This window comes from Antechinus flavipes, chromosome 1 (genome assembly GCF_016432865.1).
Source record: "Antechinus flavipes isolate AdamAnt ecotype Samford, QLD, Australia chromosome 1, AdamAnt_v2, whole genome shotgun sequence".
NCBI lineage: Eukaryota > Metazoa > Chordata > Mammalia > Dasyuromorphia > Dasyuridae > Antechinus > Antechinus flavipes.
Genome location: NC_067398.1, coordinates 615,021,229 through 615,047,318, shown reverse-complemented (window position 1 = coordinate 615,047,318; position 26,090 = coordinate 615,021,229). Strand labels below are relative to the sequence as shown.

The following is a 26,090-nucleotide window of genomic DNA, read 5'->3' as shown; positions in this document are numbered from 1 at the left end:
TTAATGTCTCACATGACTACACACAGACTAGAGGTAGGATGTCCTAAGTCAGGGATTCTTAACCTCTGGTCTCTGAGCTTGTTTTAAAATATCTCAATAACTATATTTCTTTTTGTAGTTTATTTATTTTTAATATATATTGTTTTATGAATTATGTTGGGAGAGAAAAATCAGAGCAAAAGGGGAAAACCATGAGAGAAAAAAAAAACATAAAAAGAAGTGAACATACCATGTGTTGATTTGCATTCAGTCTCTTAGATCTTTTTCTGAATGCAGATGGCATTTTCAGTCCAAAGTCTATTAGGACTGCTTTGGATTACTGAATTACTGAGAAGAACCAAGCCTTTCATAGTTGATTATCACATATTTTTGCTGTTACTCTGTACAGTGTGTTCCCAATTCTACTTGTTTTGCTCAGCATCAGTTCATGTAAATCTTTCCAGGCTTTTCTATAATCAGCTTGTTCATCATTTTTTATTGAACAATAATATTCCATTACCTTCACGTACTACAACTTGTTCAGCCATTCCCCGATTGATGGACTTGATAACTATATTTCAAATGTAATTAGTTTCAATCAGCAGGGATTTCAGAGAAGCTGGAGAAATTTACATGAACTGATGCTAAGTGAAATGAGTAGAACCAAGAGATCATTGTATATGGTAACCACAAGATTATATGATGATCAATTCTGATGGATGTGACTTTCCAACAATGAGATGCTTTAGGCTACTTGCAATAGACTTTTGATAAGGAGAGCCATCTGGACCCAGAGAGAGGACTATGGGGACTGAGTGTGGATCATAATATAGTATTTTCACTTTTTTTGTTATTTGTTTGCATTTTGTTGTCTTTCTTATTTTTTCCTTTTTGATCTTATTTTTCTTGTGTAGCATAATAATTGTGGAAATATATATAGGAGAATTACACATGTTTAACATATATTGGATAGCAGGAAGGGAGGGAAAAATTTTGGAACACAAGTTTTTGCAAGGATGAATGTTGAAAATTATCTGTGCATATGTTTTGAAAAAAAAAAGCTTTAATAAAAAAATAAAGTTTGAGAAAAAGAAAAATATAATTGGTTTCATTTGTAAATTCTACATATTTTATGTTTTGCATTTAAAAATATAATTCTAAAAAGCATATACCATTCTGAGGAGAGGTACACAGTTTTCCCTAGACTGTCCAGAAAGAATCTATACTATAGACAGGTTAAGAAACCCCAAGAACTTCTTGTTTGTGTCATGTGGCAATTACTCTGATATAGGATATGAGGATTCTAGGTCCAGAGCTGGAAGGTACTTCAAAAGCCAAATCTAACCCTCCCACCTTTTCAAATGAGGAAACTGAGGCCCAGAAAAGCTAAATATGTTGCCCAAAGTCAGCCATAGAATAAGCACCTGTAATTTTCCTGACATGGGTGGGACATTCACAACTTCATCAATTCTTTAGTAGTTTTTTTTTTTTTTAATCAATGGAGCAATCAGTTCAAATCAATTCAAAAAGCATTAGTTAATTGCTGTGTGCAAGCCATAAAGCTGTTTTGAGTATACAAAATTAAAAAGTCCCTGCCCTCAAGGAGCTTACATTCTACTAGGAGAAAAGTGATCCACTGCCTGCTGGCCTGACTTCTGACAAGTATCACCAAATTTGGCCAGTTTAACTTAAGTTAACAGACACCATTTTCCTTGTCAAGGATTTCTAGGTTGGTAACCTACATGCCATGAAGCTTAGAGTAGACTTTTGTGGAGGAAAGACTACCTGATGTATGAAAATGAGAGTGTATACTATAAGAAATGACAACTATGAAGGTGAATTCAAAGAAGCAACGAAAGACTTTTATGAACTCATCAAGGACAAAGTAAATAATACCGAAAATAACAATGTAAATGAAGACAGCAACAAAAAACCCCCAAAACTGGAATTAATAAATGATGAGGATTTTTTTGGGGGCAATGAAGCTGAAGTAACCATTTGTATAGTGTTAATGAAAGCATGAATAATCTTCATGGGCAGCTAGCTAGAAGATGCAGCTAGAGCAATAGGTTTCAAACCAGACCTCAGAAAATCACAAGTTGTGTGACCCTGGACAAGTCATTTCATCCTGTTTGCTTCAGTTTTTTCATCTGTAAAATGGGTTGGAAAAGGATATAGTGAACCATTAGTATCTTTGCCAAGAAAACTCCAAATGAGGTCATAAAGAATCAGATACAGATAGAATGACTAAATTACAACAATAAAAAGGGTATGCTTGAGAGAAGAGCTAAAAAAAAAAAAAAAACAATACTATTGCCCTCTTTTCAGAGTAAGAGCCTTTACTGTCAGCCTTGTTTGTATGAATTACTTTTGCTGAAGCGTTTTTTATCTTTTTTTAATTCTTTGGGTAGGGAAGGAAGAATATATTCAGAAAAGGTTACATAAAAACACAAGATAGCAATATATTTCTCTAAAAAAAAGAAAATGCATACTACTGAATAAACACTCCAAAATAGTCCAGGACTTGTCAGATATTTACCAAAATATTCACAGTAGCGTTATTTGTAGTGCTACTTTTGCACAGCAGACTAAAAACAAGGTACAGTCAGTTCTGCTGTGATACCTGCTTTAAAAACTCCAATTTGTCCCGAGAATGATATATTAGGGAACATTTTCAGCATAACTGAAATTTCAAGTTTGTTTCTGTTCAGTTTCTAGAGAAACATCAAGAGAACACAGAAAATTGTATCACTTTGAAATAATATAATCTATAATACTTCTGATCCCACTTCTATTACAAACTTTGGATCTTAGTTATGGTGATGGTCCATATTTACTTCTATTTTCTGGTACAGAAGAAGCTGTGAGTGTAGATGGGCTGATCCTCACCACTCCCATCTCCCTTTGGCCATGACCTCTGGCCTCCAATGGCCTTTCCAACTTGCTGTACAGCCTGGGGCCAAGTCTGAGCAGCAGTCCAAGGTCTCTGACAAGGCTACTATTAATTGTAATATTTATGTATCTCTTAACCATTTAACATGTATAAAAGAAGGCAACTGTTTTTTAAAATTAGATTCCTTTTTTTTTGTTTTATGTGTCACTGTTTAAGTTTTTGAGCACTGTGTCCCCTAAAATTCATCTCCCTTCATAAAGCTCTATGTTGTTTGTTTTTTTAATTTTGAGAATTTTACATAACTTGGTGCTTGTGAGAAAATCAGATGTCTTGTAGCAGAATTGGCTGTAGTTAAACATCAGCTATGGAGTAGTTCAATAAACAAATATAAAGAATACTGGGAAGTAAGAAGTGATGAATATGAGAAATTCAGAAAAACAAGGGGAGATTTGTATGAACTGATCTGAAGTGAAATAAGCAGAGCTATATACACAATAATTACTGTAATTGAAATGTTAAAAAAAAACACTAAAGGGAAGCCAACTTTTGGTCACTGTAAAAACCAATTTGATCTGGGAGAACGAATAACAAAAATACCTCCCTTCTCTCAGCAAAGACACTAGCAAAACAGCAACAAGAAAATCACTCTACATCCACCATCAGGCAAAGTCACTGTAACAGTTTTTAGTTAATCGATCTTCATTGTTATAAGATATAGTTCAATACTAGGGTGGGGGAAAATATAATATCTGGAAATGACTCCAATATCCAAAAAGTTATCAATAAAAGTTATCTGTACAAGAAGATAAAACAAAGAAGACTGAAATAAACATCACAGATATATCCTCCTGCTTAGTGAAGGATTCACTCAATTCGAGAGGTAAAGAACAATGTGGAATGAGGAAGACTTGAATTTGAATCCTGTTTCAGGCATTTACTAGCTATGTGGCTCATGGCAAGTCACTTAAAACAACAATAACACCACCACCACCACAAAACACAAAAGAAAAAATTTAAAACCCTGCTTGCCTCAGTTTCCCCATCTGTAAAATGAGGATAATAATAATACCTACCTTCCAAGGTGATCACGAGGATGAAATGAGATAACATATATAATGAATTGTGAAAACCTCAAAGCATTCTATAAAAGTTATTAGTATCTTCTCTAAACAATTTAAAATACAAAGTGTTCTACAAAGGTCTTAATTTCATTCCAAAAACTTAATAAAGCTTGTTATAGAAAGGGGGTGTTTTTATACTTTATATAAGTAATAACATCACAAGATTCAGAAGTTGTAAAGAACATTGAAAATAACTAATAAAATTAGTAAAAAATAAATTAGCAATAACGAACATTCATATAGCCTCTACCATTTTGTCAGCAAGGCATGCCCTCATTAGAGAGGATGCTGTGCTATGAGCAAAACAAAACTGAATTAGCTCAGAAGAAATGTGAGATGCTGATAGAGAATCTACCCCAAATGTTCATAGGGACTATTTGTGTCCAACCTGTGGCAGAATATTTAGCGCTTGTACTGGTCTCATAAGCCATAAAAGGACACACTAATTTGACTCTAGCACAGTGATGTCATTTTTGGTCCTCTTCAAGAACAAAGAACAACAATCATTTGCCAGGCACTATGTATATTGTCTTTTTTAGTGTATTTATATATATTGAATCTTTTTATCTTTACAACAACCCTGGGAGGTAGCATCTACTCCAGTAGTTCCCATATTTTATTTCTCAAAGTGGGAGTTTGTGACAAATGATCCAAAGGGGGAATGCCAAAAATTCTTTCATGATGTCTTTAACAGTAAATAATTACAAATAATACTAAGTAATAAGTAGACTTACCCTAAAAGATTTATGACACAATTTTGTTGTTGTTGAAAGGGGTTTACATGAACAACTTCAAACATTGGGAATCACTGATGTCACCTAATCTCCTTTAAGTGAGGAGAAAACAGAATCCAGGAGACAGAAGGGACTCAACATCTCCCTCCAAAGAAGCTGGCCCAGTACTTTGCACAAAGTAAAACATCCTATACTTTGAATAATAACAGTTAAAACTTAGAATTTTAGGATTATCCAATTCAAGATAGGGTTGCAAGAGTTACAGTTGCTTGAAGAGAATTTAGAAATTGTCCAAACCCTCTGTTATAGATGTGCACCTTGTTTCAGCTCTGCCACTTGTTCTCTGTGTGACTTTGGCTAAGTCCCTTAACCCCAACAGTGCTCAGTTTCCTTGTTGTAAAATGGGTAAGATGGAATAAAAAACATGCTTCAATAAAGATGAGAACCACAGAGATTCTACGGCCATGTCCTCTGATTTTATTTTCAATTCCACTAGAATACCTCCGAATACATTAGTTCACTGGACTCTTATAGGTGAGATAGGGAGTGCAAGGATTGTCTAAATTGTCTAAGTTACAGATAAGGAAACTAAAGCTCCGGAAGGTTGCAGGCTGAGTTAAATGGCAGATCAAGTACTCGAAATTGGCCCTTCTGATAAGAAATCCAAGTCTCCCTCCACCTGACCACACTGGTGCAGGGTTCTAAAGTACATGAGTGTGAGGAGGGTCCTGATTGGCTCGAATGACTCACACCTGCTCCGTGAGAAACCTCTTCCTAGACTTAAGTCACTGCTGGGAGGCATTTAAGGAGCAGTCTCCGAGAGGGGCAACATTGTGCAATGGGGTAGCCTAAGCAGGATCCTGCCGGAGAAGTTTAGCTGAGGTTTGCAAAACGCTTTACAAATATTATCTCATTTGATCCTGACAGCCACCTTGGGAGTTTTTGTTGTTCAGTCATTTCAGTCACGTCCCATTCAGTCATATCCAAATCGTGGGGTTTTCTTGGCCCTGGAGTGGTTCGCCATTTCCTTCTCCAGCTCAGTTTTACAGACGAGGAACTGAGGCAGACAGGATTAGGTAGCTTGCCTAGTGTCACACAGCTAGTGTCTGAGGACTTGTTCCTCCTGCCTCCAATCAGGCTATGGAGACCTGCTAAAGACCTCAACTTAAAAAGGCCAAGGATTCCTGCTGCACCCAGGGCCATCCCCAGTCTCCCTGATCTCTGTCTGGCCAATGGACCCAGAGGCTCTGGGGGAAAAGTGAGGTTGGGGACCTTGCCCAGCCCTCTCACTTCAACCCAATTCACTTGTATGTCCGAGATCATCTCCCTGACGTCATGGCCCTCTTCAATAAGGAAGGACAAACCCCCTACGTGAGGCAGGGAGAAAGTTCAGTGACTGCCCCGTAGTCACACACAGTCAGTAAGTCTGAGGACTCGAACCCAGGTCTTCCTGATCTACCACACTAGGATTATGCACACCTAACTGTGAGTGAACTGGGTAAACAATCACTTTTCCATCACAGACTGGTGGCTTATTCAGCACCCACAGCCCGGCACACTGCTCACCACCACTCCTATGTACGAGCCTAGAAAGGCAAGCTCAGAATCACAGAATCCTGAAGTTCAAAGGATTCTCAGTCATTCTCATTTTAATCCATAAGAAGTAATTAGGAAGGTTAATGGGCTGTTTAAAAAGACACAAGGATGTTCCATCTCTTAATTCCTGTTTTTCACTGGCTGTCTGCACTCCTGGAGTACTCTTCTGTCTCAATTCTTCAAGTCAGCTCTCATCTCACCTTTCCCCAAACCTTCACAGATGGAGCTTCTTCTCAGGTTACTTCCTACTTACATTGTTTATGTCTTGAATGTACAAAGTGATTTACATGTTGTCTCCCCCATCAGAATGTAAGCTTCTGAGTACAGAGATTCTGTTTTTGCATTTCTTTGTATCTTCAGAATTTAGCAGAGGGCCTAAGCTTAAGGGCTTACATAGTAATCCCTTAATAACTACTTGTTGATTGAATGATACCTCCAACAGATCAAGGATGGAAAGAACCTATATGTATGAAAAGATTCTTAGCAGCAAAGACTGGGAGGAAAAAAGTGGTGTCCGACAACTGGAAAATGGCGGAACAAATCAGGGCATAGAGATGTGATGAAATATTATTACACTTTAAGTAATGACAAAAGGGACAAGAAGCCTGAAAGGATTTGTATGAGAAGCCTCTGATAGGACCTATATAAACTGATTATAGAGTGAATAGATTATAAAGTGAATAGAACCAGAAAACAATTTACAAAATGATAATTACATGGAAAAAAGGAAAACAAATGTGAGAACCAATACCATGACCAATCATAATTCTAGAAGACTGATAATGAAACTTGTCTTCTGCCTCTTAACCGAGAGATACAGAATAAGATATGGATTTTCAGATAAGACCAATATGAGATTTAAAAAAAAAATCTACTTAGACAAGGGAAAGCTTTTTTTTTTTTTTTTCAGATGAGGGAGAGAACTGAAGGATAGTGACAGTAATACTTAAAAAAAGGGGGGGGGAGAAAAAAAAGAACATCCACGAATGATTTTTTAAAAACAGAAGAAAGTAGAAGGAAGTTCAGCAAGGAATATAGACAAATTAGATGGTTATGGAAATAACAAGTTAAATTTGACTTCTATAAAATAAAAAAAGTTATACATAGTAGGGAAAAATGAAAAAATGGTACAACACTGTTCATAATATCATTCCCTTTTCCCCTTTGTATAATTTCAATATTCACATTTGTTGGTGCTTATTAAGCTCATAATAAAAAAGAGAAAAAAATTTAAATCTGAAAGCAATGTGGAACAATCTTTTAAAAATAAAAAGTATGTGCTCAAGACCCAAAGAAACTGTTGTTTAACCTTGGTATTATCTAGAGCTCTTCTTCCCCTCAATAAGCACAGACATGGAGAGCTGACTGTACATCTAGAATGCATCCTCTTCATCTCTTAAAAATCTCTCACCTGTAAGTCTTAGCTTAGGGGCTACTGCCTTCCAGACATCTTTTCTGGTCCTAGTAGCTGTTAATATTCTCATCCTCCTCAATCAATCGCTTCCCTCACTGGGCCAATCAATCAACAAACACCTACTGGGGAAGGGGAAAGATGATGACTTATCAGGCCCTTCTATGTGCCAGGCACTATGCTAAGCAATTTATAAACATTGCCTCACCTGATCCTCACAATCACCCTGGGTGCTAGAGGCTATCACTATCCTCATTTTACAACTGAAGAAGCGGAGGCAAGGAGAAGTGAAATTGGGTGCTCAGGGTCCCCTGGAACCTAAGAGGAGAGCTGCACTTCACTTTTCTCACTCCGGGCCCAGTGTTCTATCCACTGAGCCTCTCAACCAAGTTGAGCACTGAGGAGACAGACAAAAGGGGAAAGTCCCTGTCATCAAGGAGCTGTCCAAGGGGTAACATGCACATCTCTAAATTGCAGAAAAAACTGCAGTCTATGCTGGCAAAGAACATGTTCTTATCTAGGAGTTCCTATATTCCAGAAATCATAAGTCACTTTCACCCCCCTTTTTGTTCTCGTGCTGTCCTTCTGGGGGTCCTTCATGACCCTCTTGGGGATTTCGTGGCAGAGGCATTGGACTGGTGGCCATTTCCTTCTCCGGCTCGTTTTACAGATGAGGAAACAAGGCAAATTTACGTGCCCAGGGTCTCCCACTAGGATTGGAACTCTGAAGCTGCCCTCCTGCCTCCAGGCCCACTGAGCCACTTGGCTGCGCTGCCTTGACCAGCCCGTGGTCTCTCTCTTATGTCACAAGGACTTATTCTGAGTCGGCCTTCTCAGGTGGCCGCAGCCTAACCTACGGGTAAACCCAGAGCCAGCTACCTCTCCTAACTCTGCAGTCCGAGTGCAACATCCAGACTGAGCCAAGCGCAGCACAGAGGGAGCCACGCAGGGAGGTCCAAGCTTAGCCTAAGTTTGCACTGCGTAATACATATAATGAGAAATTTGGGATGGTGCGTCCCTGCCAAGCTTTACTCCAAGCTGGCCTCTATAATCTTGGCAGGAAAAACTGTTGGGGGCAGGGGCGGCGGTTTGCAGAGAAATAGAAGGAAAAATCAAACCAACCCATGAGGGTGATATTATAGTGAAGAAGCAAACTTCCCTATTTGTTCTAATTCAGTTTAAGTCAACAGATATTTATTAAATGCCAATAATGCATTTACATTATCTACTGGGCCCTTACCACAGCATGGCAATCCTTGTATTCCTCCCTGGTTGATTCCCTACTTTGCTTTCAAACGGTTTTTCTCTTCCCTCAAAACACACACTTCCCTCTCCCCCATCCTCTGAGCTGAGAATCTCCCTTTTTCTTTAGCAAGAAAATGAAGGCCATTCACTGAGAGCTTCAACCTCTGCTCTTCTCCCCAGGTGAAAAGCCCTTTATATCTCCCTTTTAAGTCTTCCCTCTGCTCTGCCAGTCTCTGACAACCAGGTGGTCCTTCCCCTTGCCAAGGCCAACGCACTAACATGTGTCCTTCATCACACCCTGTCTTCTCTAACAGACTTCCCCCATGATCCTCCACTGCTTTTAATCTTCAATTCATGCACTTTCAGCCTATATCTGATTGCTTCCTGTTCTGGAGAAGAGGTGGGAGGAAGGAGAGGGAGGAAAATATGGAATACAAGGTTTTGCAAAGGGGAATGTTGAAAACTATCTTTACATGTATTTGGGAAAATAAAATACTATAAAAAATCTTCAATTCAATCCATCTATCTAGTGCTATTCTTGACACATTGCAAATGGAACTCACCTTTCCCAGCAAACTCATCCCTTCTCCCAAACTTCTCTACTTCTTCTCAACCTACTAGCTTTTTCTGCTGCCTATAAACATGCTCTTGTCTTTCCCATCCCCTTCACTAAGGATATCCTTAGACTAGCATCTTGTAGTTTTCCTTAGGCAAAGGTCTCTATATCCACTGCCTCCATTTCCTTTCCCATCACTCTTCACCCTTTCTAATCTTCATTTCCACACAGCCTTTTATAACCCACTACAGATTCTGCTTGGTCTTTTGGCTCTTCAGAGAACGTTTTCCCCAGGAGAAGCTCATCACCAGAAATCTCACCATCCCGGATACCGTTAGAACTTTGGTCCCCAGTATCTCTCTGGTATCCTCAGCTGCCTCTTTCCTTTCTAGAGAGTGGAGGAATTTTTTGCTCCACTCTCTAGAAAGAAAAAATTCCTCCCCAAACCTTCATTTATAAAAGACACGGAATTCTCAACTCCATTTCCCATGAGTTTTTCCTGCTTGGTTTTGACTCCAAGGAGATCATGGTCTGGGTACCATCTCTCTCACTCTTTTCCCCCATAATCCTTTTCAGGATCCCTTTGTGTACTGTCTTTCCCCATTAGATTATGAGCTCCTGGAGGGCAGGGCCTAGCTTATTTATTTATTTTTCTTATTTATATTCCCAGTGCCTGGCCCAGTGCTTGATAAATAATATTGACTATTGTCCTTCTAATCTGCCTGCAACTTCACTAAAAAGGCTCTCTCCAAAGGAACCAATGATCTCGACACAGCCAAATGTAATGGTCTTTTCTCAGACCTCACCCTTCCAGACCTATCTGCTGCCCTTGACATTACTGACCATGCTCTCCTGGACACTCTCTATGGATTCTGGTGACACCATTTTCTTGGTTTTCTTCCGATCTGTTTGATCATTTCTTCTTAGTCTCCTTTGCTAGTTGATCTAACTTTGGGAATACCACAAGGCTCCGTAATGGCCTTTTCTCTCTTTAGAGACAATTAGATGACTCAGGGGATAGAGCGCTGGGCCTGAAATCAGAAAGACCTAGGTTGAAGCCCTGGCCTCAGCCTAGCTGTGTGACACTGGGCAGTCACTTCATCTATTTGCCTCAGTTTCCTTAACTTAAAAATGGGGGCAATACTAGCACCCTCCCTTTTGGGGATCAAAATCATATAGATAATAGGCACCTAGCAAGTACTTAATGCTTATTTCCCCTTTTTGATGTCCTCATTAATTCCTATCACTTTAATTACCATCTGTTTTAAATGCTGCTACTGATATTTTAGGCTCCAAACTGGATCACTCCTGACCATGCCTGGAGCTAGGCCAGTTCTATATCTCCTGGACCTGTGTCTTCATCTTCACCTCAGATATTTTCTGCCCTTCTCCACTCCCTGTTTCCAACTCATGCTCTAAGAGCTGTAATCAAATCACAACTAACATTGCTTCTAGCAAGGGGACATCAAAATGGATTGTCCTGTTTTTGCACTCACTACCTTTGTAACTTCCTAAACCAAAATTTTACCTTTTGTGTTTTCTCCCCCAACAGAACACAACTTCCTTGAGGACAAGAATAATTCTACTTCCACATTTGTACTCCCTGTGCTTGGCACAATCCTTGGCATATATTACATTTAAATATGTAACAAATTAGCTCTTCATTCATTCATTCTATGTAGATGACTCACACATCCATTAACTCCAACTCCAGTCTCTCCCCTGAGCTCCAATCCAGCACCACCAATCAGAGGCCTACAATCTCAAATTCAACTTGTTGAAAATGGCACCCATCTGTCCCCCGAAACTCATCCCCTCTCTCAAACCTCTCTCTTCCTCTTGAGTAGAGTTAGTCTCCCAGTCTCCCCCTTTCTTAACCCCACATAACTTTGATTTTGATCTCCTTTGCCCCAGCATGGAATCAGTTACCAAAATGTGCTTTGACGTCCCCACTCTCTAGTCATAAAGCCATCACTGTAGTTATCACATCCTGAGTGGACTCTTCCAATGACCCTAACTGGTCTGTCTCAAGTCTTTCCACTCCAAACTATCTTCCAGGGAGCTGCCAAGGGGATAGTCCTTAAATTCAGATCTGACCATATCAGTCTCCTCCTACTCGGTGAACTCCAGAGCCTCCCTACTACTTCTACAATCAGATGTGCACTTGGGTGTTTTTGCATCCCAGCCCCTGTCTACCTTCCAAGTCTTACCCACTCCTCCTTGACATGCACTCTGTAATCCAGGCATACTCCCCCAGCTGTTTTTGACACATGACCTTCCAGTCCCCGTTTCTGAGTCTCTGCACTGGCTGCCCCTCAAGCCACCACCTTTACTTCTTAGAATCCCTGGAATTGTTTAAGAATCAGCTCAAGAACTTACATGAGCTGATGCTGAGTGAAATGAGCAGGACCAGGAGATCATTATATACTTCAACAACAATACTATATGATGATCAATTCTGATGGACCTGGTCATTTTCAACAATGAGATGAACCAAATCAGTTCCAATAGAGCAGTAATGAACTGAAGCATCCACACCTAGCGAAAGAACTCTGGGAGATGACTATGAACCACTATATAGAATTCCCAATCCCTCTATTTTTGTCCGCCTGCATTTTTTATTTCCTTCACAGGCTAATTGTACACTATTTCCAAGTTCGATTCTTTGTGTACAGCAAAACAACTGTATGGACATGTACACATATATTGTATTTAACATATACTTTATCATATATAACATGTATTAGTCATCCTGCCATCTGGGGGAGGGGGTGGGGGAAGGAGGGAAAAATTGGAACAAAACGTTTTGCAAGGGTCAATGCTGAAAAATTACCCATGCATATAACTTCTAAATAAAAAGCTATTAAAAAAAAAAAGAATTAGCTTAAGAGCCATGTTCTACAGGTGGCCTTTCATGGACCATCACATCTTAATAATTCCTTCTGTTCCAAGGTAACCATGTATCTGTATGTGTTTTATACATGGGCCTAACACACAGGAAGTGTTTAATAAATGCTTGCTTGGGTTATTAATTGGACAAGAAGCCTCCTGTACTTTTCAGGCTATAGTAATATCTAACTTTTTAGATAATGATCAAACCATATCCTAAAGACTAAAAATCTTCATTATAAAAATGTATCATATCAAAAGGTGGTACTGAATAGAGTACAATAGACCAGGGGAAGTTCAGAACCTAGGGACACAAGAATTTTGTTCTAGAAATGTTCCTGAAAAAAGCCTAGAAAGACTTACATGAATTAATGCTGATTGAAGTGAGCAGAACCGGGAGAACATTGTACAGAGTAACAAGATTATGTGATGATCAACTGTGATGGACTTGGCTCTTCTCACCAATGTGATGATTCAAGGCAATTGCAACAGACTCAGGATGGAAAATGCCAAATGCATCCAGAAAGAGAACTGTGGAGATTGAATGTGAATTGAAGCATAGTATTTTCACCCTTTTTATTTGATTTTTCTTGCACAACATGAGAAATATGAAAATAAGTTTAAAAGAATGCACATATTTAACTTATATCAGATTGCTTGCTGTCATGAAGAGGGGTAAGGTAAGGGAGAGAAGAAGAAAAATTTGTAATACAAAGTCTTACAAACATGAATGTTGAAAACTATTGTTATATATGTTTGGAAAAATAAAATACTACTGAGAAAAAAGTTTAATTTAATTTAATTTAAAAAAATTCTTGAAGTGCTTTCATCTATATTTCTCTAGAATTTTCACTTCTTTAACTGAAAAAGTAATTTTCTTCCTTTCTACTCAAACTGAGACCTGTTGAAGACCCTAGCTTAAAAAATACAAGGTTTCCCATTTCATCCATGGTTATCTCCAGTTGTCCTGTTCTATCTGTGGCCACTGGATCCAGATGGCTCTGGAGGGGAAAGTGAGGCAGGTGACCTTGCACAGCCCTCTCTCATTCAAATCCAATTCACTAGCATGTCATGGTGTCACCTCCCTGATGTCATGGTCCTCTTTGAGAATGAAGGACAAACAATTACTATTTCTTAAGTAGGGTCTTTTCCAGACCTTTGAAGTGATACCTTCTTTGGGAATTTTTGCTCATTTTTAAGCACCAAAGCTTTCTGGACCCTCCCTACTTTTCTCTTAATAAATCCAATTACTTAAACAAAATTATACAGCACTTTCTCCACAATTCTGAGGTTGATAATAACAATTATAATTTATGATTGCTTATATAGTGCTTTTAAGGTTTACAAAGAATTCTCCTCATATCAACATAGGAAGATAAGTAACAATAACTCACATTTTTAATATTTCAAAGAGTCAGAGCATGTCAGAGCTACAAGGAACCTTAGTGGTCATTGGACACAAATCTTTCCTTATTATTGGATTTCCAAACAGCTCATAATAGTGATGGCACTAAAAGCTAAGACCTGATACTCTAACTACAATTCTCTATCCATTATCATGGTATTGGGCAGAAGGGATGGGGAGATCTGGACCTGTCTTTTCATCAGCACAAGAAACTAGAGGTTGGGAAGCTTTCCACCAGTGTGGATCAGCTAGTAGTGTGCACCATGTAATCTTAAAGAATTATCAGGGATCCTGAGACTTTGTGACTTGCCAATGGTCATACAACTGATATGTGTCAGAGGCAGGAACAACTAACACTTTATCCACACCATAATATGATAGCCTGAGAACTGGAGTGAACTTTCAGAGATCCTTACATTCTTGTTTTTTTATGAATGAAGAAAATAAAGCAATAGCTTAAATGACGTGTCCAGAAACACAGAACAAGATTCGAACTGGCCCCCTAGACCAGGTCCCTCTATTCACTCTGCTATGCTATCCAAGGCCAAGTGGATAAAGCATCGGACTAGGAAGTCAGGAAGACTCATCTTCCGGAATCCAAATTTGGCTTTAAGACACTTACTAGCTTGAGTGACCCTGCCACTTTACCCTGTTTTCCTATAAAACGAACAGAAGGAAACAGCACATTATTCCAGCATATTTGCCAAGAAAACCCCAAATGGGATCACAAAAAATCAGACATGACCAAAAAGACTGAGCACCATCAACAACCAAAGTCTAGGGCTCTGGGGAGGATACAAGATTATGACTACTTGTGTGTCTTTGGGCAAATAACTTAATCTGGACTGGGTCTCTTTATCTGTGAATTGAGAGAGCTGACCTAGAATAGTGCTGTCAAACTCAAATACAAACAGATTCCCAAGCCACATGGTGACTTAGAAAAACACAAATGAACACTGTCTATATTGTATTATATTTTTATATTTTATTTATATTATTACATAACATAGATTTATATTTTATTTTTACTTATTTTGTTAAACTCTATTTTCATCTGGTTCAAGCAGCCCCCTGAAGTTTTGTAGACCCATGGATTTTGACACCTTTGGTCTTGATGGATTCTGAGATCCTCTCCAGCTTAAGTTCAATAAACTTGTGAAATACAAAATAAAATCCCTGTTCTTAAGGAACCTATGGTCTAGCTCAGTGGTTCTCAAGCTTAGAATCCATAACACATCCATGGAAAGATTTCAGGGTGTTCATGAGCTTGGATTGGAAAAAATTAGATCTTTATTTATACTGACCTCTAACTGAAACTTAGCATTTCCTTCCATTATGAATGCAGGCAACAAACCACAGCAAGTATTAGATTTCACCAGACTGCCAAAGGGGTCCAGAACACACAAAAAAGATAGGATCCCCCTCATACAGATGGGCAGCCACCGCACACAAGAAACACAACCATTAGTAAACAATAGAAAGCAGGGCGTCATCAAATGCCAAAATGGACCAGTAATACGCGTGGTGAGTATTGAGAGGTATGCCACATTGGGTCACTGTGATTGTGACTGTGTGTGCACCTCACAATGAGCTGAGGATAATGAGGACTGTAAGCACAGGGAGTCCAGAATGACTGTCAGTGAGCCTTTCAGGGATGGAAGGTGTCAAGTAATTAAAAAGTGATAGCCCTCTGATCTTACATTATAGGCCAGAGGGACAGGGCGGCCCCGGCCTCCATCCCTCAAAGAAGTGAGTCAGTTCAGCCAACTGTTGGGAACCGAGGTGGCTTTTAGTAGCAAGCACTCCCCAGCTAGCCCTTCTACCCCCAAAGTCCACTGAGGACGAGTGACCTCCCTGGGGCACTGCCCCAGAGGCCCTGAAGCCGCTAAGCCAGGCTCTCTGGACAGGGGCCTTCTTTCAGCCACCTCCCAGTCCGCTCTGGCCTCCCTTCCAAGTCTGGAACCAGGAGTAACTTAGGCAGCCGAGAGAAAACTGCTGGGTCAGCCTCGCCCCAGCCTTGGAGTTTGCGGTCCCAGAGAAGTCACTGGGTAAATCAGTAACGGACCTTGGATACCAGCCCAGACCTCCTTAATCCCAGGGTACTGCTCTCCCAACCAGCTGACTGCCAGCAAGAATTCCCAGCCCAGAGTCCAAAATGCAGCCTGTGACCCTCCTGTTGGGCGGAAGGCAAAGCCCCGAGCCTGGGCCGAGGAGGCAGGGCGGGTTCTCCCCCCAGCTTTCCTGGACGTGCTCTTGCCTGGACGAGATAGGCAAACCCACCTCCATTACTCAGGGCTAGAGGGAGAACAAGTTAATTAAAAGGCAAGACCACAAGGCACGGTGGAGACTGTGAGTCTCTGAGACAAGCGGCTGCTCCTGCCAGGAGGAGCTGATGGACTCTGAAAGCAGGAGATGCCCGCCCCGTGGCAGGAGGCCTGAGGCTCCCAGGCCCAGATGGCTGCCGACTCTGCCTCCTCCAAGCCCACCCAAGTCCGGGGGGACGGCAGAAATGACTGCTGACACTCTGATAAGGCTAGAAGGTTTCCCAGACCTCCGCAAACATGCGCTCCCTGGAGCCCCACACAGGTAAGTGCCGTCCAGTGTTATCCCCATTTAACAGAAGGCAAGGACAGACTGGGCTGTGTCTGTGGGTCTCACCACCTGTGAGCGTCGCAAGCAACATTCAAACCCAGGTCTCAACCTGACTCATTATTTAACATTCTTCCCACCGTGCCCTCATTGGCTCAGAAAGTATACCCCCACCCCCTCCCACTGTATATGTGGAGGGGTCCGTTAGTTTGGAACAAGGCATATGAAATCCACATTTTTCCAATGCATTATTGATTGATGTAGTTGGTTTTTTCCTCTTTTTTTCTAAAAAAAATTGTTCTAAGGGATAGCACTCTGAAATGGGGAAAGGGATAAATGCAGAGCGAAATCTAGGCAATGTAAAAACAAAAGATATTAGTAAAAATCAACTTAAAAAAAAAAAGCAGATTTGTCTTTCAGGCATGTCAATTAATCAACAAATGGGTATTAAGCATCTACCTTGTCCAAGGTGCTGTTTTGGGTTTTAGGGAGGAAAGAGATGAACTTGTGATTTCATGGGTACAAGGAAGTCCCAAGTAAAGATATTCCAAATCAATATAGCCTGGCATAAAACTCACCTGAAACATGAGTCACTAAACTATACTTAAGATCCCAGTTAGCTGCATAGTGGCTTAGAAAACCACAAGTTAACATTACCTATGTCCTAATGCAGTTTTACTTATTTTGCTGTCTCCCAATTCTTTTTTAATCCAGCTCAGGCTGCACCCTTTAAACATGTGGGGCCTAGAGAAGAAGCTAAGTGACTTGTTCATGCAAATAGGATGTACCAACTCTTTAGCAAGTGTGCACCTGGATTCTCTGTGGAAGGCACTTTAAAAACCAATTCTAATCATCAACGAATCTAGAGCAAGCATCAGTCAGTCAACTGATTAGCAAACATTTACTAAATGCCTATTCTGTGCCAGGAACTGTGCTGTGTGCTAAGGACACAAAGAGAAAAATGAACCAGTCTCCCTTCTCAAAGAACACAAGGGACCTACCCAAGAAAAATTAAATATCAACGTAAAGTTATAAGATAATCCATCATCCGCTGAGCAGGAGAGGCACTAAGGGCCATACTGGGCAAGGAGGATGGTGAAAGGACTGGAAATCAAGCCACATGAAGATCAGCCAGAAAAACCGAAGCCAATGAACCGAGAGGAGAGAAAGCTTGGGTGGGACGGACATTACAGCAACTTTTCTAGTAGTTAAAGGGTTATTACAATGCAACTTGGGCTTGGGGCAGCTAGGCGGCTCAGTGGACAAAAAGACCAGAGTCAGGAAGACTTCTTCATGAGGTGAAATCCAGCCCCAGACATGTACTAGGTGGGTGGCCCTGGCCAAGTTACTTCCTCAGTTTGCCTCAGTTTGCTCATCTGTAAAATGAGCTGGAGAAGAAATGGCAAGTTATTCCAGTGTCTTTGCCAAGAAAACCCCCAATGGGGTCACAAGAAGGCAGATACAACTGAACAATAACATATGTGGGTGAGGCTTGTTCTGCTTGTTGGTAGAAGGCAGAACTAAGTGACAAGTAGATGTTGGAGATTTAGGCCCAATGTAAGGAAACCATTCCTAACCATTTAATTCCTAACCATTAATTGACTGAGTGAGTCAAGAGCATTATTAATGACTTATTTTGTACTGAAGATACAAAGGAAAAAAAATCAAGGTACCTGCCCTGGAGGAATACATTCTAATGGGAAAACTATGTAAATGATGAGTTACATTCTAGATATACAGAGTAGATGAATGGTCACCTTCCTGGGAAGGGAGTAGCAATGGGGGTGGGGGTGGAAAGCAGATGGAGGGGGGAGGGGTTGGAAAAGGCCTCCTTCAGAAGGTGGGATTTGAACTGAAAGAAGCCAAGAGGCTGATGAGAAGGTTCTCTTTCTGGAATTCTGCATTCTGGACTTGGAAAAAACAATCAGTAAAAAGAATCATCCCATAATTTCATGTGTATTCATCTTGTCCCCGCTCCTATTCTACTGGTTTGTAGAATATTTGTATTATTTAAGTTCAGAATAAAATAAAGTAAAATAAAAAACAAAGTACAACCTGCTACATTGGAAGGTAGCCAAGCAAAGCTGATGAAAACTACCTATGTAGACATCATGGAGGAGATCAATGTTTAGATATATTTTGGATTAAGTGTTTTTGTTTCAACTCTGAGAAGAGATCACTTCCAATGTATATTTGAAAGACAGAGAGAGGTAATTTCACTAAGCTGGACGAGGAAAATTTCATCAAGAAAGTATGTTATGAAAACCAAGTATCAAAGGGTAACTAGCTGAGTGGGGAAAAATTAACATCAGCCAATTTGGAAACAACCACCAGGTCAAGAAATTAGGCCTATTATCCAATTTTTCCAATTTTCTATACACACACACACTATAAACCCTATATAACTTGGCAGAAGTTCTGAGAACTGTTGTGGCTAAAAATTTTAGCACCAGCCAACCTGGGCCTCGACCTAGCAAAAGTAGGTCCTGGCTGTCACTACGATTTTAGGGGAGTCTTTTACATGGGGTAGGGTCTGCCAGAGTCAAAATTGGACAACTAAAGGAAGGAAGGAATTTTTTTAAAAGCATGTATTTACTCCGTTCAAAGCCCTTTGTTAGGCATTGAAGAACCTGTGGAGGAGCAGGACGGTCCCTGCTTTCACGAAGCTCACATTTTAATGGGAAAGACAACACATGAAGGAGATTTCCGCTGTAACCCAAATGGAAAGGTCCCATGGTCTTTTGGGTGAAGCGAGAAGGCAGGTACATCTTTTTATATGCTGTTTTCTTTGATAAAATCATTATTAACAGTGTTATAATAAGGCACCAGAAAAGAACAAAAAGGGAACAAAAGCTACAGACCAACATAGGAGGCTTATATGATGCACACTTATGTGTGGACCTGAGGACAGGAAATTCTGCTGGCAAAAAGGTTTTAATCACCCTACTACTACTAGTGCTACACTAAAGTCTTATTCTGATGTCTCAGCAAGCTATGGAGGTACTACCCCTAATTCCTCCCCATCCCCCAGTTTCTTTTCAAAGAAATTTAGGAATATATTTTAACATCTCCTTCCTTTCTGCATATATCCCCATCACCAAACCAATGAGCCATTCCACATAATCCTACCTCCACTTCAAAAAATAAATTAAGAGAAAGAAAGGCTGGGGGGGTGGGGGGGGAGAGATACTTCAACAAAGCAACCAGCACAGCAATCTTAAAAGAGAGAGATAGGGAAGTGCACAGGTGCTGGACACTTAGGAGTCAGAGACCAAGGTCCAAATGTACCCTGACATAGGTAAAATTAAGCAGAAAAAAAAAAAAAAAAGATTAGGTTAGTATTCAGGAAGAACTAGTTCAAATCTGGCTGAATGACTCGGGATAAATCACCTCACTGCTCCCTGCCTCAGTTCTCCCAATTATCAAATGAGAATAATAACAGCTTTGACCTCCCAGGATTCTTGTGAGGATCCTAAAGGGTTTAGCCAAATGCCTGGCACAAAGTAGGAGTTTAATAAGCGCTTCTTCCTTTCCCTCACCAGTGTGAAGTTCAAGGGAATGTAAGAGTTTTTTGACCACAGCAACTTATAAAACAAATGAAAGATGTGTAGTAATTTGCATTAATGGAGGGAAGTACCCAGATCAATGAAATCACACCTTTCTAGAAAGTAACCAAATAAATCAAACCGAGTCTCACTTCAATTTCAACTTAGTACTTGGTTTCCTGAATTTACAACTTCAGCCCATGCACAATCAAGTCCACTTGCAATACATTGCTCCGTTGACCTAAGAGCCCTTTGTCTTGGAAACAATATAAAACAGTCAGGATCTCCTAGTTTTTGGCATAAGTTCACAGCACTCTTAGAATCCAATTTTAGTATACCAAGTTCCCCTGAAGAAAACAGCAAGCTGTCTTGCAGCAGGATATAAGCTTCTAGCTCTCCTCCAGGATTCCTGGACTGCTCTTGGGCCAATGGGCTTACCACCGCCTTCTCCCGACTCATCAACTCAAAAAAAAGGAGGGGGAGGGGAGACTAACCTTAACTCTCATCCCTTCCAGCCCTCACCCTCAGCATTTTAGGGCTTCTCTAACTTCCCATTAATATTCTTTTCTTTTTTTGTCTTTCAGTGAAGGGAAATTCCATTAAAACATGATCATGACCTGGGGAGAATGGAGAGTTATCAGAGCTGCCTCCAAGTACTGGAAACACTGTCCATCCTGTGGAAAGGGGGTTGGACTTGTTCTTCTTGGCCCCAGAAGGCAGAATCAGGAGCGCTGTGGTTGGCGGGTGAAGAGAGGAAAGCTCAGACCTAACCTGTCCGGGAAAGTTCCTGACCATGAGCAGTCCCTAAGTGCTATGCCTTGCTTACTGGATTCCTCTCGCTAGAGATCTGCAAACAGAAATGATGTTATAAGTTCAGAGAGCAAGAGTTAGAATCCGAGGGCATCTAATCCAATTTATAGATGAGCAAACTGAGGTCCAGGAAAGTTAAGTAATCTTCCCAACATCTTCCAGGTAGGATTCAAACCCCTGTTTCTTAACTACTAAAGGGCTCTTTGCATTGAATCACAATTCCCTCCTGATGTTTACTTGTCAGAAATGCTCGACCCTAGATTCTTATTCAAGTTGAGGGCTAGAGCAAAGCTTCTAAACTGTGGGCTGTGTAACTTAATGTGAGAGTGGAGAGATTATGATCTATCATCAGTAAATATTTGATTTGTACACCTATTTTATATACTTATATACCCAGAGTTATGGGAAAAACATTTCTCACGTGAAAACGGACTGGGAGTAGAAAAAGTTGAAGGAATCCTGTTCTACAGGACCCCTGAGGATCCTTTTAGTTCCAGAATTGGAGCTTCTATGATCATACCTGTCTCCTGGCCTAACTATACTATCTACAAATGGTCCCCAAGAGCAAATTTCAAACCCAAAGGAAAAATGAAAATGACTTGAAAGTTCCTTCCTTTCCCACCCCCTTTTCCTGCCCCTTGCCCTAGTATGCCCTGAATAGTCCCGTGGGCACTCCCAGAATACAAACCGGGGCCAGGTGTGGACAAGATGTTCTGTTGTTTGGCCCGTTTTAGCACTGTTCGCATATTTTAAGAATAGCAGGAAGGTAATATTTACTGAAAAGAATTCTACATACCATTTAACTAAATGGCTCTATAGCTGGGAGATCTATAGACTGGAAGCATTATGATTCAAGGACTCTCAATTATAGTGATCTTATTTTATTGTATAAAAACACCAACAGAGCTGGCCATTCTCCCTCCCTCCTCCACAACCTAGCCAACTTCAGGTGTTTCTACTAGTGCAGTTCTCAGGACTCTGGAGACGGCTTCAAAACAGGGAAGCAAGAAAAAAGTTAAATGTCACCCTAAGAAACTATTCTTCTATCTACTTAGAGACAGCATGGTGCCATGTGAAGAGTGCTAGATTTTAAGTCAAAGGATCCGAATTCAAATTCCAAGTTTCCCATTTACTTTGGACAATCATTGAAATCAAAGCTTCTTAAACTGTGGGTGACCCCATATAGGATTGCATAACTGAATGTGGAGGTTGTGGAAAACTTGGCCACAGTAAAAAGGTATCAAATATTCTGCCAAGATTTAATCCTTATGTAAAAATAAACAAGCACATTCATTAATATGCAAATTTCATTTCTTTTTTTAATAAATGTTAAAATTATTTGTGTAACAAAAACTTATTTTAAAATAAATTTTTTTATGATTATCAGTAAATGTTTGGTTTGCAGACCTATTTTCAATACCTATATACCTAGGGTGGCTCAAAAATTTCTTGGGTAAAAAAGAACACAAGTGGAAAAAGTTTAAGAAGTCCTGTTTTAAATAATATAAGCTAGCACTTTTTTAGGGTTTCAAGGTTTGCAAAATGCTTCAAAAATTATCTCATTGTATCTTTATGACATCCTCTGGCAGGTATTTACTATAACAACAACTAATATTTATAGAGCCTTTACTGTGTGCCAGACATTGTTAAATGCTTTACAATCATTATTTCATTTGTTCCTTACAACAAGTCTGTATGATAGGTGCTATTATGATGCCCATTTAACAAGTGAGGATACCAGGCAGACAGCAGTTAACAAGCCCTTGGTGCAGAATTTGAAATCAGGTCTTATGGACTTCAGGCCCAAGCATCCATCTGCCTGAGCCATTAACAAATCTATTCCTCTTCCCTCATCTATAACATGAGAGGTTGGAATAGGTAGCTTTCTAAGTTCCATGCTAGTTAATCTATGATCCTCTAATATCATGGATATTTAAATATTTAATATTTAAATTTAAGCTTAGGACTCAGCAGGAAGGAACTTTATAGAGTTTACCTCAAACCCTTCATTTTACAGAAAAGGAAACAGAGGCCCAGGGAAGGTAAGTGATTTTTACTTTCCCAAGTCACATAGCTACATAAGGAGCAAAGGATTCGCTAGTTCAATGTTCTTTCCCCTGCCCCACTGGCCTATTAGACTTGTAGGCAAGGCCATAAGCCAGGCTTCTTTAAAAGTATGTTTTTAAAAATTCTGCTTCTTTCTGATCCATTTCTCTTAGGTTACAATGGGAATGTCAGTTTGGAGAGAATGCTGAATGCACAACAGCAAAGCAGGGTCTCTATTGCACTCCTAACATGGATGGGGGGAGCCAGGCTGTAACAAGAGGGGGCTAAGTGCAGGTAACATCCCTGGGTGGGCAGAGGAGAAAGTGTCAGTGAGATACAGGGGCATGTTTTTCTTTAACCTCTGAAACACTGATCTGAACAAACTCCTGTCCTCAATACAAATATATTATATTATACATTATATAGTTATCTGTATGATAAATATAAAGATTTACCAAAAATAGGTTTCTCCAACCGTTACCAAGTCCAGAGTTATACTAGCACACCAAGGACCTGAACTTCAGTGTTCAACTGTAATTCCCACGATCCTTGCAGCCTTATCCCACCACCAGAGCCATAACTAATGGGGGGCAAATGGTGCTTTGTCCCGAGAACGGACATGAGGTGATGAGGTATGTGACAGTCACGAAACGTCCCAACCTGCTGCTGTCAGGATCTCATCACTACAGAAGCCTTCTCATGGGGGCCTACTTTCTTTTCCAACCCCCGCAGGAACAAGGCCCAAGCTCTTTGAAGAACAATTTGATATTACATCCAACTATATTTGCCCTAGGTACTTGTAATACTAGTTCTGAATTTGCTCCCTGCTATAGCCTACCTTCCGACCAAACTGCCCTTTCCCCTGCAGGTTCCCTACCTTAAGTCAGGAATACTTCCTGAATTCAAATCTGGCCTCAGACTCTTACTAGCTTTGTGATCCTGTACAAGATGCTTAACCCTGTTTGCCTCAGTTTCCGCATCTATAAAATGAGCTGAAGAAAGAAATGGCAAACTACCAAGAAGTCAACAACTGCAAACAACAATCTCTTATCTTTGTGCTGTTTACCTGCGAAACTTCCTATTTCTACCATGTCCTTTTTCTTCCTTTTCACCAATTCAATTCTCACTTCATTCTTTAAGACAGGACTTTTTAAACTTTTCCCATTTGTGACCCTTTTTCAACTAAGAAATTTTTATGTGACCCCAGATATATAGGAATTATAAAATAGGAATACAAGTCAAACATTTAGCGATAATAGGTCATAAAGAAATTTATTTTAAAACAATTCTTTAGTACACATATAATTCTGCCATTTATTAAAGATGAAAGCAAATTTGCATTCAAATGAGATGGATGTGCTTGTTTATTTTTACCTAAAGAATTAAATCTTGGTGGATTTTTGATGCCCTTCACCATAGCTAATTTTTTTTGACATCCACTTTAAGAAGATTTGCATTAAAGAGCAATTTTAATGCTGCCCATTCCAGAAGACTTTCTCTGAAACACTGTATAATCCTACTCTTTAATAAACTAGACCTAAGCACACAAATACATATATTGTACTTAACTTATACTTTAACATATTTAACATGTATTGGTCAACCTGCCCTCTGGGAGAGGGGGTGGGAGGAAGGAGGGGAAAAATTGGAACAAAAGGTTTTGAAATTGTCAATGCTGAAAAATTATCCATGCATATATCTTGTAAATAAAAAGCTATAATAATAATAATAAAAACTAGACTTAAGCTTACCCCTCATATAGTTTTTTTTTCCTCCTTTCCCCTTCTATTTAACACTGGGTTTTGCACCTCTCTAAAATACTTATGATTTATTATTATATATCACCAATTGGTAATATATAGTAGGCACTTTACAGATGCTGTTTGTTCTCTGACTGCTCAGAGTTATCTCTTTATATGTCTTACCCTCCTTCTATGTGAGAAGCTCTGGGAGAGATGGGATTAAGACTTGTTTAAACCTTGTGTCCTGGCATTTATCCCAAATGCTTTCCATTGCGTAGATATTTACCCGATAAATAATTTACTGAAATTAATTATTTTTATACCCCATGATCTGAATCATTCACAGATTGTTAGAGCTAGAAAACACCTTCAAAATGAGCTAGTCCGCCACTTTCCTTTTACAGATAAGAAACCTGAGAACCAAAGAAGTAAAATCTACTGGGCCAGTAATGATTTTATTTCTCAACACTATGCATGGGCATAAGGACACTCCTGGAATAACCTCCTTCCTCTTCTTCAACTTCTAGAATACTCCTATTCCTGAAGACTCAGTTCAGGTGTTATTCCAGCTTCCCCCCTCCATCCAACTTCTCCTTCCATCTTTCAATGTTTTTTCTTCCTCAAATTGCCTTTATAACCTCAAATTAAAAAAAAAATTACTACCCCAAATTAGCATTGAAGTTCTGTGTGTCTGTGTTTTATTCCCAACCTCAATAGAAAGTGAACTCCTTAAGGGAAGGATCCAGGGATTTTGTTGTTGTTTTCTAGCTGTATAACCCTAGCACCCAGAATAGTGTTTTGCACACTTACACATTTAACAAATAAATCTTTGTTGAATGGAACTGAAATGACTTGTACAAGGTCAAGTTGATTTGGTATTGTTCTTTGTTTTAGAAGAGAACCAAAACGACATCACTATGTTGGGGGTCAGGGTCCACTGTGTCTGACTGTGGCTGGTCACACCAATTGGAGTTTGGAAAGCTCTACCACAGGTCAAGTACAAATAGCCTGTATGAATATTCTGAGTGAACTAAGGTCAAGTAGGAAGTTGGTAGAAGAACCAAGGTCAAACCGAGACCCATTCAAGACCTTAGCTTAAAAAGGCCATGGTTACCCACTGCTTCCAGGACCATCTCCGGTCATCCTGATCTATAGTTAGACACTGGACTGAGATGGATCTGGAGGGGAAAGTGAGGCAGGTGATTTTGTACAGCCCTCCCTCACTTAAATCTAATTTACGGGGTTGTCACAGCATTACCTCTCCCTGATGTTATGGTCCTCTTCGAGATGGAAGGACAAATTACAACAGAGCTAGAGGGATTGCACAGAACAGCTAGTCAATTCACCTTTTTCCCAAGACATTTCTCAGGTAAGAATAAAAGAATATAGGCTTTTCTAATGAAATGTGTCACCTTGGGCAAGTAACAAGAGTCTCAATTTCCTCTTTTATAAAACGACAGGGTTGAACTAGGTAGCTTCTAAGAATACTTAAAAATCTATGATTTCATGATTCCCAGATTTCCTACTCC

At 39.9% G+C, this 26,090-nt stretch overlaps 1 protein-coding gene and 1 long non-coding RNA gene across 4 annotated transcripts in view; one reads left to right on the top strand and one right to left on the bottom strand.

The window, feature by feature from the left end:
* The window catches only part of ZHX2 (zinc fingers and homeoboxes 2), a 215,239-nt gene that overhangs the window by 183,224 nt on the left and 5,925 nt on the right, over nucleotides 1-26,090 (bottom strand). The window lies entirely within an intron of this gene.
* LOC127544416 (uncharacterized) lies at nucleotides 14,889-24,369 on the top strand. The gene is made up of 2 exons (XR_007949439.1): nucleotides 14,889-19,180; nucleotides 20,553-24,369. It is a non-coding gene; the product is annotated as an uncharacterized LOC127544416 (long non-coding RNA).